Source organism: Drosophila miranda, chromosome 4 (genome assembly GCF_003369915.1).
Source record: "Drosophila miranda strain MSH22 chromosome 4, D.miranda_PacBio2.1, whole genome shotgun sequence".
NCBI classification, from domain to species: domain Eukaryota; kingdom Metazoa; phylum Arthropoda; class Insecta; order Diptera; family Drosophilidae; genus Drosophila; species Drosophila miranda.
In genome coordinates, this window is record NC_046677.1 from 8,426,027 (window position 1) to 8,445,698 (window position 19,672).

Genomic DNA, 19,672 nt, shown 5'->3' on the forward strand with positions numbered 1-19,672 from the left:
CATATTGATCACCGATCATCATCGGTTTCCCTTAGTTTGTTTTAGCTACGGTTCGGGTTTCGCCTGAATCGAGGTGTTTTATCTCTCTGTTCCGAGGATTGTTTATTAAAACATTATCAATATGATATGTGTAATCCAACCCTGATCCACTCGACCGACCATCCCATACCGTCCCGAATCGTCTGGTTTTTTGGCTTTGTCATTAGTCGCGTTGACAACTGCTAATTGTGGTAAGTGTTTATTGGCCCAATTTTCGAGGTATGCGATAAGATTCTTTTTCGTCTGTTTCTTTTTTAATTATCCATGTATTTCCTATCGTTAGGTTTTACATTCAATGACTCTTCTTCCTCTGGTTATCTTAACCGCAGAAATGATGATGAACTTGGATGAGAGAGACCGCTTCGTCTAGACAAACTGTTGCGCGATGTGATGTCATGAGTGATGTTTATGAGTGGTATATCATTATTTTTTCGGGGTTACTTATGTATGTATGTCCACTGAGATCCAAGGAGAAGTTGTGTAGTATTCTTAGAGCCAATGATAATGTTTGTTGATTGTAAAATTAAGAAACTCTTCAATGGAAAGGTCAATATTCATGTAGAAACAATATATATTTTCATTGGTCTTGAAACAATGGTTGTTTATCACGATCTATGTCTTTATTCCCTTTTCTAGGGAATAAATTGCGAGTCAGTAGTATTCTTTCTTCGTTTCTTTCTATTATTCTTAGGAAATCTTCTTCAATATTTCTTATCTAGTTAAAAAGAATGTCTTATTATTCTTTGTTCGATGGCTTCATACTTCCCTCTCTTGAGTTCTTTAAAATAAATAAATGTTCCACAATTTCCCATCTGATATACATTTCAGCACTCGTTCATGTCTTACATTAATTTATTCAACCCGTTTTGTTTAATAAAATTTAAAAATATGGTTAAATTAGGTAGCACTGCAAATGAGTTTTCCTCGTGCAATAAAATATACTTATGCATTCATTAAGAAATCATTCACTTGCCATTCATTTTGGATGGAATATGCATATTGAAATCCCACAACAACAACAAAAAAGACAAACCAAATACGAAACGAGTAACGTATGTGAATAAAGTCAAGTATTTTAACCATATATTATTAACAAAGCTCAAAGCTCGAAAGCGAGCGTTTTAATCATAAGCGTATAAAATTTGCATTTGCATTTCGCATTCGGTGTTTTGGTTTTGTTTTGCGTTTTTTAATTGTGCCAAAAAACACGTACGTACAGAAATTTGAAGTATCTAAAGTATTTATTTTATTATAGCCAATTACTTTTTGCGTTGAACTTGGCGGAAAAATGGTTTAGCAGCGTGGGCAAAGGGGTAAAACCTACTTTGGTATTCACACAGCAGGCAGGAAATTAGACAACTTTTCCGTTGATGTGTCAAATCTCGTGTCACTTTTCTCACTGTTCTTCTATCTCTATTCTCCCTCTTATTTCTCGGAATTGCCCAAAGTTTGCAAATCAATTAAGAGTCGAATGTGATGGTGGTACTCGTCGTGGAGGCAATGGGTACTTTAACTTTCATATTCACGTTAACGGGAATGCGATCCGTATAGAGTGGGGCAAAACGACGGCGAAGGCGAAGACTAAGACGATCCGCGCGACCTGCTTAAACACGACTAAGTCGCTGCAAATTCTTGCATGCGTTTTATAGGCACACACACACATGCAGGCAATGGGTGTAAGTGTCTTTGTGTGTGAGAAATACTCGTACAATCTCGCACAAGAATTGAATCGCATTCATTGATTGAATCAAAGTTGTACACTTACTCCCGATTACTCGCTTACTCTCTCTCTCTTTTAAGTACTCCACTCGGGTGGTGATCACGAAGAGCCGCACGAAGTTGGAACGCATATAAGTGTCTGCTGTGCTGTATCTTCTTCTATATACTCGTCTTTCTTCTTACACCTGAGCATAGTTATGGGGCGGGAGTGCAAGGGCACTCCCTTGTGCATATTTTCATTGTGATATTCTCTTTGGAACTTGTGTAAAAACTAAAATTAAAGCATTACAAATAAATAAAAAATTCATACAAAAAATTAAATTTTAAAAGAACTGATAAAAAAAAAATTTTATATATAAGAAAAAGTATTTTCAAATATCTGCTGGTGATTAAAAAAATAAAATAAAAAAGTCAGAAAACGCAACTTACTTTTCCGTTCTTGGTTGGTTCTTATTCAAAAATCTACATTAAAAATGGTAGTATTAACTATATAATTTCAGAGCGAATAAAGTACTAGTAATAAATATAAATCAATTAGTTCGGTAGCCAAGTCCACATTTATGGTCGATGCCCCACTGCAGTTCTATATCTATATCTAGCGTCTCTGTCGTACTATAAACAACATCCATATACAAGTACCTTAGTCATCATAAAATATATTTCTTAGACGATTCCCAAGCCACTCGAGAAGTGCCCCTGGCTATAAATTCAATCCATCACGTTGGCCCGCTGCTTTAAGAATTTACAATTTCAAATGCAATGTCATGACTGTACCTTGTGGCCGATTCTGGCATTATATGAAAATAGTAAACACATTATTTATACAGTACAATATATGACACGGAAAAGTATGCAATAAAAATGATTGATAGCCTTAGATTAATAATGGCATTCATTTGTTTTTTTTTAATTAGTGCGACTTAAAGCATTCAATCAATCGAAAATCGAAAGCAGTTGATGGTTTTATGGTCACACGCTTATCAATTTCAATTTGATATGGTTTCGGTCTCAAGTTGATTATCATTTGATCAGGCATAAAGAGATCTAGGAATTCCCACATGGAAACGAAACCTTTTTATATTTTTAAATCCTGTTGGTTTGGCTTCTATATCTACTATATTTAAGTCGCACTGGTTTTAGTCTCTTACTAAATTACTCCCATAAATATTTATCGAGGTAAATCATTTGGAATAACCAAATAAAACTTTGTAATTGCTTGCTTATTGATTTAACTTTTCCATAAACTTTTCTGTTTAATTTATTACTCTGAAATGCAAACGGAAAAAAAAATTTTGTTGACTGAATGGAAATATTTTCCAGTTCTCTTTCTTATATGACAATGTTGTTGGTGATTTTTGTTTATTTGTTCATTTTATCAATCATGATACATCCAAAAAATGATAAAAGTCTCTGGCATTGGGGGAGGAATATCATTCCATATCTGTGGCCATAAAGAGTTTATGTGTCAAAACTCTTCAAAGATTTCCACTGCAATCGTGATTATCGCCCTTATAAGTTCTACATGATATGGAGTAATTACGAAAAAAACCAGAAATAATATTTGATAATGGAATTTAAAAAAGCAATTTACATTTTCGTAAATTGCATAAGGATATCTAATCTAGAATGCCATTACATCGCTTTTTTTTCTTTAATATTGCCATTTAATATTTATTGTCAATGTGTTTATCTAATTTCCGGTAATATATTTACCTATTTTCATGACTAGTATCTGCATATTACATATTTCTCCTCACATTCCCAACACGGAAACATTTATATTTATCAATTGAATTCAAACAATCCGCACAATTTGTAGGAAATGTGGAAACTTTTTGAATGGAACTTCTCTAATTATTTGAGTGGCAAATGAAAACCGTGAAATGCGACAGACCTGCTCTGCTGGGCAGGGCTGAGGACTGAGGTAGAGAGACTGAAACTGTAAAAGGGAATTTGCCATTGGGTGTGGGTCTGGGTCTGGGTCGGGGTCACCATAAATTAACTTTGGCAAAATTACAAACATTTTCCGCATTAAAACCCAAATCACGGGGCCACCACATACACATACACACAGATACATGTACAAATATATACATATATATTTGTTTGAATGTACGTACATACGATAGAGGATTGGATGGATGGGAATGGAGCAATTTCAATTAAAGCTAATTACAACCAATATCGACTGCCAACAATGTCAAGCATCAAAAGCTACGGGAGAAGCCACCCAAAAAGGGGGCAAGCGGTTCTGTTCGTTCGTTCGCTCGCTCGTCTGTTGGTTGGATAGTGGCTTCCTTCGGATGGTTTCGTGGGTTGGTTTGGATGTATTATTGGTTGGAGGAAACTGTGATAATGTCCTGTCTGGGTCGTGCACTGAGAGAAAGGAAACTGCGGTTCTGTTCCACTCGCAGAGTGTCACTCAATGTCGCCGAAAGGCGAAAGGCGTCCTGTCCTGCTGCTGCGGGAGGTGTGAAAACTGGTGCATAAGTAAATGTTGCTGTCACCAGGTCTCTGCTGTCTGCTGTCTGCTGAGGGATGTGTGGGTGTTTGTAGTAGGTGCTGGGTGCTGGGTGGTGGGTGGTGGGTGGTGGGAGTGTGCTTCTTGAGGCAACGCCTGAATTTGAGTCAGAGTCCGTTGCAGATGTCGTGGTTCTTGCTGCCGCTGCTCCTCCTCATGTTGTTGCCATGGAATAATTAAAGCAAATTTGCACTTCAGACAGTCACCCGAGGAAAAACAACGCAAACAGCTCAGCCCGCAACGCTGGCAACCCACAACAAGAGAGCCATACACATCCATGCCATTCTGCCATGCTGCCACATGCCACGCCATACCACAGCCATGCCACATCCATCCGACCAGACCAGGTACCGTCGAGGATGCCGATGCTGCTCCTCCAATGGTGACAAAAACGCCTGGAGCTGGAGCAGGAGCCGCTCCTCCTTTTTGCTCGACTGCCAGAGCCAACGTCAACAAAAAGGGGTGCTGGATGGATAGATGGCTGGCAGGGAGGAGGCGGAACTCTCAACAACAACGGGGCACTACAGAGCACGCCAGTCAGTCGGGAAAAGTATGCGAAAAAATCTACAGATATATGTATGTATATATTTCTGTGTAAATATATATGTATATGTGTGGGAGAGTATAATATGGAACAGAGCCAACAACACGAGAAACAATGCCAGTGAGTGGCATAGAGAGGCGAAACAGGAGCGGTTTGCTAGTAGAAGAGGTCGTTGTAGTTGTAGAAGAGTAAATAATTAAAAAATAAATTAAATTATATTAGTTTTAATTAATTCACAAATTACGTATACTGAATAGCTTTGAGAGGGATTTCCGATACGGTTTGAGATGTGATACGTCATACAGAGTATTAAGACAGAAGCAGTCCAGCATTATAATATTAATTCTAAAGGAAATGAGAGCAAATATGATCGAAAATCATATTTATTGATTGTACTTTTTTACTTGTAATATTTGTTTGGTTCCCAAGCAATTCAAAGAGTATATTGAATAACATAAAATATCTCACCTTAACAAACGAATAAGAAATGGCAGAGAGACACAGGAGCGGTCCAGGAGTAGAAGAGTTTATGGTAGGAGTAAAGAAAATACAACTTTTTTGGAAGCATCAGAAACCTTAGAAAAATTAAGTATTGAATAAATATAGTTTAATATTTAACTTTCTTTTGCACAATCAATTCATTCAGCAATTCAGTGGCATTACTTGAGCCCCTTAACCATAAGCACCCAACCACATTGCGAGAATCCCCTCCTGTTGGTTGAAACGAGAGCGAGGCGGAAAAAAAGAAAGGAAAACCCCGAACAACAGCGTCGATGAGTGACTCGTGCTGCACCCCATACTCTGCTGCTGCCACTCTCCTGAGCGCAACAAGGACCAAAGCAAAAAAAAAAGAAATTCCACTACAACAAAAATAAAAATATATAACGAATGCCAGCAACAACACCAACAACTACAACAATATTAATAACGAATGGCAACAATAAACTGAGCTTGCGCCAAATACGAAAATTTGTTGGTAGTAGATGTGGAAGGGAAAACCGAACGAATCTCTCACACGAGGCGAAGGACGACAATGCCAGTGATACACACACACACACACTCGCACACGCACTCACACAGAGACACAGAGCACGAAGCTGTGCTCTCGCCGAAAGCTCCTCAAAGTCAAAGTTTTGTTGTTGTGTGAGAGATGTTCACCCGAAAAGAAGAAAAGAACTTGAAATTGAACTGTGTGCGAAGAAGAAGCATCAGGCAGGCAGCATCCAGACAAATTGGAGAGCGCGCCGTCAGTCGAGAAGGTAGTATCATCATGCATCTTCTCTTCTCTCCTCTCTCTCTCTCTCTGTCCCTCTCTCTCTCGCTTTCTCTGATTGTCGCTCGCTCCCGTTGTTGTTGTTGTTGTTGTTGTCGTGGGAGCAGAAAATATTTTAACGCAATTAGAGTCGGGAGCATCGTCGTGGCATCGGCAGCAGCAGGCAGCCAGAAGCAGCATCAAAACGGGCCCCAGAGCCCCCCAGAGCCAGAGCGTACGCGCACGCAGACGGACACGGAGCACGGAGCACGGATAGAACGCAAAAGAACAAATACAAAGAATAGAATTGAAAGTAAATGAAAGCGTAGAAAGAACCGAAAGAAACAGTTGCAAGGCACGCAAAAAATCTTGTACGTTCTCAGCAAAAAACAAATTGTGGAGAAGTGAAAAAAGTGTGACCAGCAACAGCAAAAAGATTAGCCGACTCAATTAACTGTAAAAACCTGCTGCTTGCCAGCCACACACATAGAGTGAGAGTGAGAGTGCGAGTGAGATAGAGTCAAAGTGAGAGCAAGAAAGAAAGAGCGAGCGAGCCAGCAAGTGCGAGGTGAAGGTGAAGCTGAAGGAGAAGCGCGAACAATTTGTTGAATACGTCGTCTCCGGGACCGCCACAAAGGGAAAAAAGCGAAAGTGAATTCAAAAGAAGTGTCCACAACTTTTCTATGCAAAGTAATCTCTTAACACACATACAGGACTCTTAAAAATTATACAAAAAAAAAATAAAAAAGAAAGAAAGTTTATAATCAAAATAAAAAAAAAATAAAAAGTGCCAACAAAAACTAAGCCCAGTTTCCCGATAGAGAGGAAAATTTCCAGAAAGCCCTAAAAGGACCAAAAACAAGAAAGAAAAAAGGGGAGAAAATTGGCGGCGCAAAAGTTAAAAGGGACAAAGGCGATTAAGCAGCTCACCAAGGACGACGGCCCAGCACGAAAGGTGAGCGCAAATAAGTCATGCAAACGCAGAAAAGCGAAGAAAGCACAAATAAAAAAAAGAAATATAGATAGCAAAGCAAGGTAGAGACGACAGGAGCCAGAGCAAAGTTGCTCCTAGCGACACCAAAGCGGCTGAAGAAGCAGCGGCCGAGCACCAGAAGCGGCCGCGACAGCAAAACAAGATAGAAACCTCGAAGAATTTGATACCCTGGCAGAGGCATTAATCATTTCAATCACATCTACTTAGTAGAGATATATAAAATACAGGAACATTTGGAATATCTTAAATATTGCGAGCGAATTCGGCTATTGAAAACATGTGATATAGGCGGATCCGATTATGATCCGTTTTTGCTGTTTTACCATAGAAGGGCCCACTATTGCACGACTACCCTACAAATAAGCATACCCTTTGCTAGGGTGACAGCAGAACGCCCCCAACAGATTTTTTTCTCTTGAAGAGTGACAGTCGTCGACGTTGTCGTCCTCGTTGGCGTCGTCGTCTTCGTCGCCTTGCAGTGCCTTAAGAGGCTGGCGGATGGATACTGCCGCTGCCGCTGCTGCTGCTGATGCTGCTGTTGCTGACGCTTTTGAATTCGCCTTGAGTTCGTTGTGGGCGTCGTGAGAGTTCGCGAAGGGAGGCACGAGCCATGCTCTCGCTCTCTATGGTGCCCCTGTGATGGGTGTTGTTGGTTGTGTTATTGCTGTTGGTGTTGCTGTTGCTGTTGCTCTTGCTGTTCTTGTTATTCATAGGCAAACATAGGCAAACAAGCAGAAGCAAAGCAAAGAGCAACCTGCGTGGCTAGGCCAAACAACCGCAACGAGGGCGGTTCTCAGAATCAAATTAGCCCGCTGCCAAATGTCCCAACTATCCGACTGATGGAATTAGTCATGGTGTTGGCTGCCAAAAGTATGCTATAGGAACGCACGACAAGGGATTTTGTCGGCGGACGAACGATTGTGGGTTAATGCCACCAAAAAGAATTTTTCATATGTGCAAATTCCCCATGCCAATGGGGTAGGCTCCAAAAAGTATGCTGAGGGAAAAAGTTCGTAAGATGCAAATGGAGACCTAATTAAATGATTTAAGATTGATTTGATCTCATATTACATTAGATACCTCCTGACTAAATTATTTATATCCGCTTCTCGTTTCCAATATATGTACCAGAAATTCAGATTCAGCCTCCATCAATATGTAAGCAATAAAAAATAGATAAATTCTTAGAAAATTAAATAAAGTTCAAGAAAAATCCCTAACTCAGATTTACTTATTTGTCATCAAATTGCTGGCAAAATTGTACACAACTTTTGAAATTTAAGAAATGATAAAATACAACATATGAAATGTTATAAAAATACTCTTAAAAATCAATTTTTAATCAGTATTCATATTTTTTGCATACCCAAAAATACAATAAGCATGATTCTTCCACCTCTTTTAAAATAATCACACAAATCTTGACTAAATACTAAATTTAAAAAGCTTAGACACATTCACTGCAAATATATAACCAAACAAAATGTCATTCCTGCTCTAAAAACAAACTTAATTCGTTGACATTTTGCAATTTTAATACAAACTACAACTACAACTAATATAAAACTACAGATTTTTTAGGTCAAATCAAAATGTTTTCAAAAGTTTTGCAAAAGTTTAATTTCCTTTGCCAGGTTGTGCTCTGTCCCGTGCTCTGCTCAACTTTTTCATTTCGAAAAAAATCTATTCAAATCTAATTTCGCTGCTTAAATTGGTCCTTCAGTACAATCTAGCTTCTATTCTTTGTGTAGCCTTGAAGCACCCCTCGTTGTGTCGTCGGCTGGCGATGGCGGCAGTGATAACTCATGTCCCGCTGACATTTTTGGGTCAAAAAACTAAAATATTATGTGGTTGCTTTGCCATTCCACTGAAGAGCCTGTGCGTGTTCGTGTGCGTATGTCTTTCTCTATCTATCTCTCTCTCTAAGAGCTGGTGTCTATGTTTGTTGTAATTGTGGTGTGGTGTGGTTCTGTAGTCATTATTTCAGTCAACCTTCAAAAACCCACCGCCCACCGAGGGCTATCTATCTTCCCCCTAGTTTGTTCAGTTGTGTGTGTGGCACGGCACCCAGACTCCGGCATTCCGGCAGATTAAAATTGCATCCGGCGAGCCAAACAAAAGAGTGTTGACCAATTTCGCTTAAACATAAAACAAGGACAAATTACCAGGAGGTTCACGCACACAAATGACGACAAAACAGGGATACAGCAAAAGGCAATGGCAAAGCCAAAGGAATGGCAAAGGAAACAGGGACATATACATGGGATACAGGCATACGGGGATATGGGTGTATAGACGAAAACAAACAGAAATGAATTCATAGTAAAAGTCTTAATTGAAATTTTTGCTTGAAATGTGTACAGAGGGGATTCTTTTTTACTGTTCTGCGGCACCTAAAATGAAAGGCGGTGTGTCCATGGTAGGACCTCCTTTGCACATACATATGTATATGTACATATATTTATTTCTTCATGTGAGCTCGTTGTGTGTGTGGAAGCAACTTTGTGTGGCAGCCAAGGGAAAAAAGCAAAAGTCGTGGCCTGTGTGGTGTGAACGGATCTGTGGGGTCTATAGAGTAGGAAGTTTGCCATGGAGCTCTGGGCAGCACCATGAATGCATGACGCTGTGGGGAGGATAAAGGTAGCAACTTTGTTATATTCTTGACTTTACCTTTTGTATCATATTCACTCTTTATTTTTTTTTGTTTCTTGTATTTAACTTTGTATTCCTATTAGTCTGGCCAAAGCCAAAGGGCAATCAGCGTGAACGAAAGAAAACGTTGAACGAGTTAAATGTTTGATTACAAAATTGCATTTTACACCTTTGAGAGTTTTCTCTTCATTTGGAATTTGAAATGTAGTTTCAGATTTCATAGCATACCTAAGGGGGCAAGAGCCAGAATGCCAGAAGGATTTACTTAATACATATTGACGGGCAAGGGGATGATGGCTTCCGTGTGGTATAAGTTATTAGACGAAATATTTTCAAACAAAAGACTTTTAATTGGTGCAGAAAACTCTCAAATGAAATTCCATCTCTAATTTTTCCACCCCCTAATGAAATTTTCATTAAAATGTGGCATAAATTATCCATCATCATCATATTTATATGTTTGCTTTTGAAATTATGTTTAAACAGCTTGTATTATCATGAAGCGAAAAATACCCAACTAAAAACAGTTTAAATACAGATAATAAATAAAGTTTACTTCTTAAAAAGGCCAAATGATTATCTGCATTACTCATACGTCATGTGTTGCACAAATAAACACACATTCTGTGGGTAAAAAAATGATACATATAATTGACTGATTGGATCTGAAATGTATTTAAAAATAATGTCGATTTTGTATTATTTACATGGCATACATATTTATGTATGTAAATCATTATTTGCACAATAATATTAAATAAACGAATAATTTACGTAAAATTAATATTCAAGAAAGGGAAAAAATCTCTGGAAAAGTAGGTACATCAACTATTCATAATTTCCTAAAATACACACGTGGCTTTGTTGTTACTGAATGAATATGGAAATTCATTAAAACAGGCATTCGCGTATGAAATGGCTTAAGGTAAAATAGAGAAAGTTAAAGGTAAGAGGTAGATAAAACTGGTATTAAAAATATTTCTGAATTTATTCTAATGAAATTGAAATGCCTTTTAGATGCCCTCGGAGGTAGAATATTCAAGAAACTAAAAATCAACAAAGGATTATATTAATTAATTATTAATTAAAAAATTATGAATAATCCTCACAAATGATAAGATAAATACTAATTGAATAATGTGTCTAATAAATTCCATTCAACATTCAGTTGATTTTAACCAGGTTCGATAATTATATTTCAAAGAATTTATTTAAATTGATTGGCATCATATTTCACTATTCAATAATATTTTCTTTTAATTAATTCTATCTCATATTTAATAATAATTTAATAACAATCTATTTTCTGCAGACACTTTTATTGGGATTGGGAAGATGTTTCTATATGAAAGTAAATTCTTTTTGAATAGATTATGATGCCTTTAATAAACTATTTTGAACTCCGTTTCATAATCATCCATGATGGTAATAATTTCTATTTCCATTCATTCAGCTGATCCCAAACCTTTATTTTTTTGTTTTTTTTTTTTTGCACCGAAAGCGAAGAATTAACAAATGACCCAGAGATAATGGAAGGGAAAAAGCCGTGGAGAAATATACATGGCCATAAACACAAGATCCAACACTTCTAGCCATAGCCATAGTCACGCCCCCTCATCACCCCTCAGATGTGCCCGCCTTGGAAGTCATTTTCTTTTGAATGGGCGGGGAGAAAATGGATCTGAATCGAAAATGTTGTGTTGGCTAAAAATTTATGTGTCTATTGCCAAAGGATTCTATGCAAAGAGGGACACAAAGGCGACACATCACAAGGAGAAACATGATGTAGAAATAGAAGAAGAGAAGGAGGAAAGAAGGGTGAGGTGTAGGGTTTAGGGTGTAGGGTGAGGTGCCCCGCCCACACATACGCACACACACACACACAACGCAATTACACGCCCACTTTGCTTTATCTTTGTAACTGTTACAAAACTTGGCTTCTTCTTCATCATCATTTTCTTTCATTCTTTCGTTTCGTTCTGTTCCGTTCGTTTTTCTTTTCTTTTCTCGTTGGTTTTTTTGTAGGCGTGTGTTTGTCCTCCGTGTGTATGCTTATCTATCTATGACTGCTTATGAGTGTGTGTGCGTCTGTGTGTCTGTTTATCTTGGCCAGAAGCTATATAGTTTATCTATGTGCATGTTTGTTGTTTGCTGGTGGTCGCCCGGTCGTTCGTCTGGTGTACACTTTTCCGCACTTATTCCATATTTAAGAGGCAATTTATATTCCCTTTTTTTGCACTCTCTATCTGCAAGCAGCCTCCTGCTCCTCTCCTCTCCTTCCTACTCCTACCGCTACTCCTCCCCTTTCTTTCTCTCTCTGGCCGCTCTGTTGCTATCTCTTTTCCGTTAGGGTCTATCTCCGTCTGGCAGTCTATCTGTCTGCCATTCAACTTCAGCTACAGTTTCCGCTCTTCTCTGGCCCGACTGTTTCTGTTTCGGATTCTGTTTCTGATTTAGTCGCCAACACAAGCACGCAACGCCACAGAAAAACAAGTGGGAAAGGTACTATTCGCATTTTTAGGGAATTTTGCGACTAAAGGATACCCTATGCCTTACACTAATATACTATCTAATATATTTATTTATTATATTTATAGGTCTACCCAATATTTTCCGAACTGTAAGCCCATGAAAAATGCTATATTCCGGGAATAGGAGCTCCAGATCTTTAAAATACTGAATGCTCTATATGATGGCTAAATAATTGTAACCAAAGAGAGGTTTATTTCTCTTAAATTATGGACTTTCACCGACTTGAAAGCTGATCCAGATTATAGGTCCTCTAATGCATCAGCATACCCCATTAGCAGCAACGATTAGTGGGTATAAAAAGCTGATGTTGCTGCTAGTGCTGCTGCTGCCCACTCATCCTATCCGGATGCTATCCTGTCCGGGGGGAGGAACTATACAACAAGCTGAAGCCGGCTTAGCATTGCTGATGCTTCCCCTACCGCAGTCCACGTCCACGGCCACCCCGCGGCTGCTGCGGCTGTCAGTAGCCAATTATCATTTTTTGAAATGAATAAAAACGTTGCCTGCCAGCCCAGGCCCCGCTTTCGGTGCGTGTGCCACGTACTCTCTCCTCCGCGGCGACTCTGTATATACGGTTGTATCTAAATGGCATTTCCATAGCCACAGTTGCCAGGTCCTTATCCGTCTTTTGGCTCTGTTTCTGTTTCTGTTTCTGACTCGCGGCCACTCCATTGCGGCGGCAGGCTTTTCACCTTGCGGCTATTGCAGTGAGTGTATGTGCTTGTGTGTGTGTGTGTGTGTGTGTGTGTGTTTGTGTTTGGTTCTGGCTTTTCCTGCTTTTTTATTGTGTCATAAATTATTCAAACGCAAACATCAGCAGCAGGCGGCAGGCGGCGGATCAGGATAAAGATGCGGCTCAGCCTCTCCGCCGGCTCTCACGCTCACCCTCTCTCTCTCGAGTCTCTCTTCACTCTTCTCATTATCAGCGGCAGACGTTTAACGCACACTCACACGCACACTCCCACTACCAATCCCACATAGATACACATCCATACTCGCTCTTTCTCGCTCTGCATGTGCATATTTTTGTATCTTATACCCTGCCTGTCCCCCGCAGTGAAGATACACTGGTCATTGGATTATTTGCAATTGAAACTGCAATTCCACTCTTTTCTCTTTTTGGGACTGTACTTTCATTTGAGCTTCTTGTTCCCTGCTTTGATTCAAGTGCTTTTCACGAACGCGTTCTTTTCAATTTAATTATTTAGCGATTATTTATTTATATCTGTTATTCATCTATGATTTATATTTTATTTATCGATTGTATTCCAATATTTTAAGAGTAATCAAATATTTCATAACTTCCTTAGCTTTTGAATAACTTGTTTTATAATTTAATGCTATAAAAACTATGCTTTTATAGAGGAATTTATTTTCTAGCACTGCTTGCTCCTCAAGAGAAACACACAGAAACCTCACCCCAATGAATATTCACATGCGATAATCTGCTCAAGGCCTCTGGCATTGTTATTACTCCCACGAAATCCTGTAGAATGTGTTCGGTGTTCTCTATTCCAACTCGGAAATCTCATGTCAACTATTTTACCTCTATGGTAGGGCTCTTTACATAGAATTATCTGAAATTGCATTGCTTTGTGTTAAGCTGTAATATTTATGTGCCCACACAATCTTTCCTCCACTGCTTGAAATGAACCATATCAAGTCTCGGTGCGACTGTACTTATTTCCCACAAAACACTGTTTGAGCGCCACTGCTTTAAACAGCCTGCAGAGCTTTCGTTTTGCTCAAATGCCATATAAATTCTGCTATTTTAAAGCTAAAGGAAATTGTATTATCAACAACACAATGATTCCATTAAAGTTATACTGTTTGAAATACTTTATATTTCGTAAATTATTATTTCAAAGTTGCCGAACAAATTGTTCGTACCAGTGTGCGATGATGCGGAAGCAATCGGAAGCATGACCCAGCGGGTTGTGTTGTGGGCAGTCGCCTGTCGCCCCCACTGTTAAGAGGTGCGCGGGGAGGACTTCGCACTCAGCGAGGAGTCACTTCCATAAATAAAGAAGGCCACGCCAGAGGAGCGTTGCGCCATCACTTGATAAATAAGTAGTGCACGTAGGCATTCGGCATAATGAAGCGAGCCGAGTCGGGCCTGCCCTCCCCCCTTAGTGGACTCAAGACGATGGCAGAGGCCCAGAACAGCAATTTGTTGGGCCCATGCGGCGTATACGTAATCACGCATTGATATGCCATTTACTTGGCCGACAGGAACAGGCAGCCAAAGGACCAGAAAGCAGCAAGGACAAGCCAAGCAGTAGTCACGTCACTCAGCTCTGGCAAAAGGATTTATGCACTCGATTTTGCAGTTTCAATTTTATTTGTTGTTTTATTTTTTATTTTATTGCTTTTTATTACGCAATCATTCCTGGCAGTCCCCGAGAAAGTGCACTCCCTATCCATCCAGCCGGCTCCATCCACACTCCGAGTTGAGTGCAAATTAAAATTATGCCACTTGCAGCCATTTCCATTACCATCTGGGGCGTTTTTTTTCTCCCAGCCCAAGCAGCCGCAGCTGCCCCAGCCCATACGTATATTTACGAGCAGCAGGCAGTCCTGACCGAAGTCGTTAGCGACTCTGATTACATGTTAATTATCATTCCGTAATGAATTGGCCCTTTGTACTGACATGTGTTGGTGTTGGCCCCCCCTCCCATTTCAAATTTACAACCGAGAGCAATAAATGCCACAGAGCCACCGACAAATGCTGCAGGAATATTGCGATAGATAATACATACGTATACGGGTGTCCGGTGGGTGTGTACGGGTGTGGGAGAACGGGTTGACAGCCATTGTGGTCGCTGGCGTTGGGGCCAAGCGGTTATCCACTTTAAAACGTGAAATAAATTTCTCCATCAACTTTTAAAATTATTGCATTCGATTTGTGGGAACAGATACTTACTCAAATATTTTAATATTTTCAACCAATTCAGCATAAATACAAATTATGGGAAACGAATAAAAGAAATCACTACTAAAAATATTATATAATATAAAAACAACGTAAAAGTTAACAATGTAATAAATGCAAATTCTTAAAAGTAATGTTACAATTTGGGTGATTTTTAAGAGCCATAAAAACAGTGGAGAATAAAAATATAAGAAATTTGTTTTCAATACAGACATAGTTTTATATTTGAATCATATCTCTGAGACTTTTAAGACGAATATACCCATATTTTTTTATATTTTTTTCCACATAAAAAATTATTAAAAAAATAAACCCTCACAAAAATTCAACAAAAAATTTCTTCTAAGATTGTGTCCAAAAATCAATCCACCAATCTGGAGCCATAAATAAATTGTAATCCGCGTGCAAATCGGTTGAGCCCAAATAGGAGTTAAGCCTGAGGAGCTTAGACGGAAGCCTAAGCTCCGCGGAAACACTCCCTTACCTCCACCCCCTCCCGCAGGATATGTAACAACACACGGATAAGCTTATAAATATGTATGCCTCTCCGAGATGAGCATGTGTGGAGAAACAAGTGTGCGGATGCTTGAACCGCACTAACACCTAGATACATACATAAATACATTAACAATACACATACAAAGGAGTCGCTCCTTCGTTGGGCTTTCGGGCATCGGTTGCCATGGAGTGTGTGTTGTGTATGTGTGTGTGTGTGTGCGCAGACTCAAATTAATTCCATTGGCACCGATTGAAAGTTTTCGTTCGCTTCATGGCAGCAATAAATTACGATTTTACGAGTACTTATTTATATGTATGTGTGGCATAGAGATTGTATTTACCATCGATATATATCGGGAAATGGAACACGGGAAGTAATGGAATTAATTGAACAATACTGTTAACGGAGGTCTATATGTAAAAACTTATAAGGAAAGCAGCTCAGAACCATCCATGTCTTAATTGGAAAATACTAAAATAATGTATCTTCTATGAAGAAGCCTAGAATAGCAGCATGAAGAATACTTTCAATGGAGGTCTATATGAAAAAAAAATCTATGGAAAGCACTACAAATGCTACAATATTTAATCTTCTGTAAGGCAGCTTAAAATTCGAATTATTTAGCTTAAATTTGTAAATTTGTTATTCTGACAAGGCCTTATTTCACAATTTTATTATTTTATATCGCCCACAAGGATGTTTGATCTCTTAATGAAGTAACACACTGTGGTGTGTTTCATGCTGAGTCGAAATCTAATAGTCATATATGTATTATATTTCCAACCATTCCAGTTTCCATAATTTTGCCTTTAACAAGAAATATTTTGTAGAATTTGACTTTAATTAAAGGATGATCAAAAAGGAGCATAAATTGTTGAAATAAGTTGCGTCAAATTCCAAATTAATACCAATTTAAAAACATCTTTCTTATTAAATGGCACACCAACCAACAAAATAACAGTCCCTCCAAAGGAGCATAAATCTAGAGAGTTCCACTTCCCAATTTGATGTTGCTTAGGTTTCCCACACAACTGAAAGAAAGTACTACCACTACTAGAACTCATTATATTCACAACCAAAGCAATTTTGAGCACACAAAAGACTGTCGCACAAAAACAACACAGGGAGAGAAATCTGTTCGAACTGAATGATGAATAAACTTGTCCAAGGGGGGTGGGGGAATGAGAGATGAGAGTGAGGACTGGGAGGAGGCTTAAAATTTGCATTAAACCCATTTAATTATACTAAGTACATAGTAAATACGACAAGTAGAGTGCCAGCAAAGAGGTAGGCAGGAAGGTAGAGTCAGGATGAGAGGAGCAGGAGTAGTTTCATGTTTACATTTGCCCAAGTGATGGCTGCTGTGGCTCCAACCCGAAACTCCACCTCAAACAAATGCCTTATTCACACACAGACTACACACTCCACACTATATAGTACACTGTACTACACGGGTAACGTAACTATTAACAGTTCTCGAAGCGAGTCGAGTGGGAGTTCGGTGCCGAATGTGTTTGCACGCCTGTTTGCCTTTTGCCGCAGTCATAAATAATTTATGCCTCCGTAATTTGGTCAACTTTACTTTGCTCTGCGCCAGAGGCCTCATCCTCATCCTCCTCATCCGTGCTCTACGCTGCACTGAAATGCCCTACGCCATTGCCTATGGTATCTGTAGTAGAATCTTCATTCCCATGTTAATCGCCTCCTACATGGCATCTATGTTGTAGTACGACTATATAGGGTATACACTTGCATAAATCAACTTGGAATATGTTTCAATTGACCACACAGTTGTCTCATTTGCATTTTGTGTGCGCCCAGGCCACCGCTCGGACCGGCTCCAGCGTCCTCAGGTCATTCATTAGGCGTCGGCTATTCCTTGGGGAGTAATTAGAAATTAGAATTTTGGAAATACGACAAGAACAACAATACAATACAGCACAACACAACAGACGCCAGTGCATGCCTCACGCATGCCACATGTATGCTGCATAAGGCCCATAATTGATAATTATTTCATTTCTCTGTGGGGAGAAATTTCATTGTGTGTTAAAGGAGGTGCAAACTGCCTTGGGCTTTAATTTGAATTTTCTATGCATATGGAAATGGAAATGGCAATGCAAGTCTCCTCACTTGAAGGGAATGCTAATTAAAACGATTCTAAGTGCTAAGGATTTCGAGTGTTTCGATTCAATTTTGATATGCGCCAAATATATTTTGTGGTGAGGAGAGATCGTATGTTAATTATGTTTATGATATAATATTGTTGCTTCAGGAATTTAGGTGCTTATTGTTGTGTTGTTGTGCTTATTAAATAATTTTTGATATAAGTATCCCGAAAAGGTATCTCTAGAAATCAGGAAAATTAACGAAACGATTGTATAAAATGGAAGAGATCTCCCTCGAGTAGAAAAATAGCCAATAAACCATACTTTAAGCAAAATTTGGAAAAGGGAATGCTTGAGAGTCCAAAAACAAAATGCATGTCGTTTGCAAAACGATACACATTGATCCACGACTCGAGTGCCTAAAAGTATCTTTCAGATTCTTTGTATTAACGAATGTAGAAGAACGAACGGTGATACTTCCCATAGAACTTTAAATAAAAGTGATTTTCTTTTGGTTTTCTTTGGTTTTGGTTTTCAGATTTTCAAGGGCACACTTAGCTGTTTCAACGAAATTAAATCTTGATTACACTCTAATCTCCTCGCTCTTCAGTCTCTAGAGTCCAACGCTTTGAGTCTGTGAGATTTGTGAGTTCTGTTTAAATGAAACAACAGACAATTTACCAATGACCATTTCAAGTATGAGGTTTACAGCACTCAACAACTGTCTGTAATCCTCGATTACCAAGTACCAAGTACATTTATCCACTCAAGAGTGGGCAGACATTCATTTTGCATGGCCACAAGTATCTGCCTGAACCTGAAATCGAAATAAAGTCCATTAAAAAGCAATTTCCCACCAGAGCTCTCGGAACACAAACAAAAACCAGCAAAAAATCTGCAGCAGCAGCAGAAGTAGTAGAGAATGTAACTAACTTATTTAACCTTCAGCTTGTTGTTGAAACTTTATTTTCGATTTCCGTTCCCAGGAATCCATCCCCATTCCCCCAATGACTGGCACACTAATATGAGTGACTGTAAACGTCAGACATACATTCACTTTCCCCATCTGCCATATGCTGCGGGCAGGAGAACTAGGAGTATCTGGTGCACACACACACACTAGAGAGGGCAATAAATTTATTTGTCAGCTTGTTCAGAACTTTCTGCATGACAATTGTGGCACACAAATAATATATTTTTTCTAATTACCAAAAAGGAATGACCTTAATACCAGTCCTCAGAGATACAGTAAGAGGGAGAGGGCGAGGGGGCGACCCAGACAGGCAGGGAGACTGTGTCATCCTGTGCGAATACGAATACGAATACAAATCCAAATCGAAAGGACGCCAACTCGATTTTATACGGTTTATTGACACATTTTTTGTATACCCTTTTCGTGGGGGGGGCATTGTCAAGGCAGGAGGCATTTCTGGACAGATAATCTTCATCTTATAATCTTAGCAAGCATCTCGTCTATTGAAAATGTGCTTGTCCCTATATCCACCAGAGAAACAATCAATCTTCAAGGGTATCAAGGGTATTCGGTCACCAAATCCACTCTTCCCTGCTTGTTTTTGTATATTTGTGGGCCAGCAAAAATGCATTTCCGAATGAAATTCGCCAACTCGACAAATCTTCAATGTGAACAAGAGCCAGGCCAAAACAAAAAAAAAGAGGGTAAAAAAAAAAGTTAAAAATGAGTATGGGAAAATACATAACAAAGTTTTGGGAGAAATGAGAGCAAAAACGAGAACCAAAGAGCTTGCCAAGTACCCGGTACGGTACGATACGATACGTATCCCCCCATCCAGACCTTCAGACCTCCAGCCTCTCCCTCTTCCTCTCCACTCCACTCCGCTCCGCTCCTCTGTATAGTGGCA

The 19,672-nt window shown here is 39.2% G+C and overlaps 2 protein-coding genes across 4 annotated transcripts in view; one reads left to right on the forward strand and one right to left on the reverse strand.

The window, feature by feature from the left end:
• LOC108161908 (sodium/hydrogen exchanger 9B2) overlaps positions 1-19,672 on the reverse strand; it is a 42,140-nt gene that overhangs the window by 8,169 nt on the left and 14,299 nt on the right. Inside the window, exon 1 of one of the 2 annotated variants that reach the window (XM_017296310.2) lies at positions 1,364-1,664. The exons of the other annotated variant lie outside the window; for it this stretch is intronic. The gene's annotated coding sequence lies outside the window, so the exon portion shown is untranslated. Of the gene's footprint in view, positions 1-1,363; positions 1,665-19,672 lie in introns of those variants that run through there. 2 annotated transcript variants of the gene reach the window in all.
• LOC108161906 overlaps positions 6,287-19,672 on the forward strand; it is a 31,946-nt gene continuing 18,560 nt past the window's right edge. For both annotated transcript variants that reach the window (XM_017296305.2, XM_017296306.2), the window contains exon 1: positions 6,287-7,030. The gene's annotated coding sequence lies outside the window, so the exon portion shown is untranslated. The remainder of the gene's footprint in view (positions 7,031-19,672) is intronic.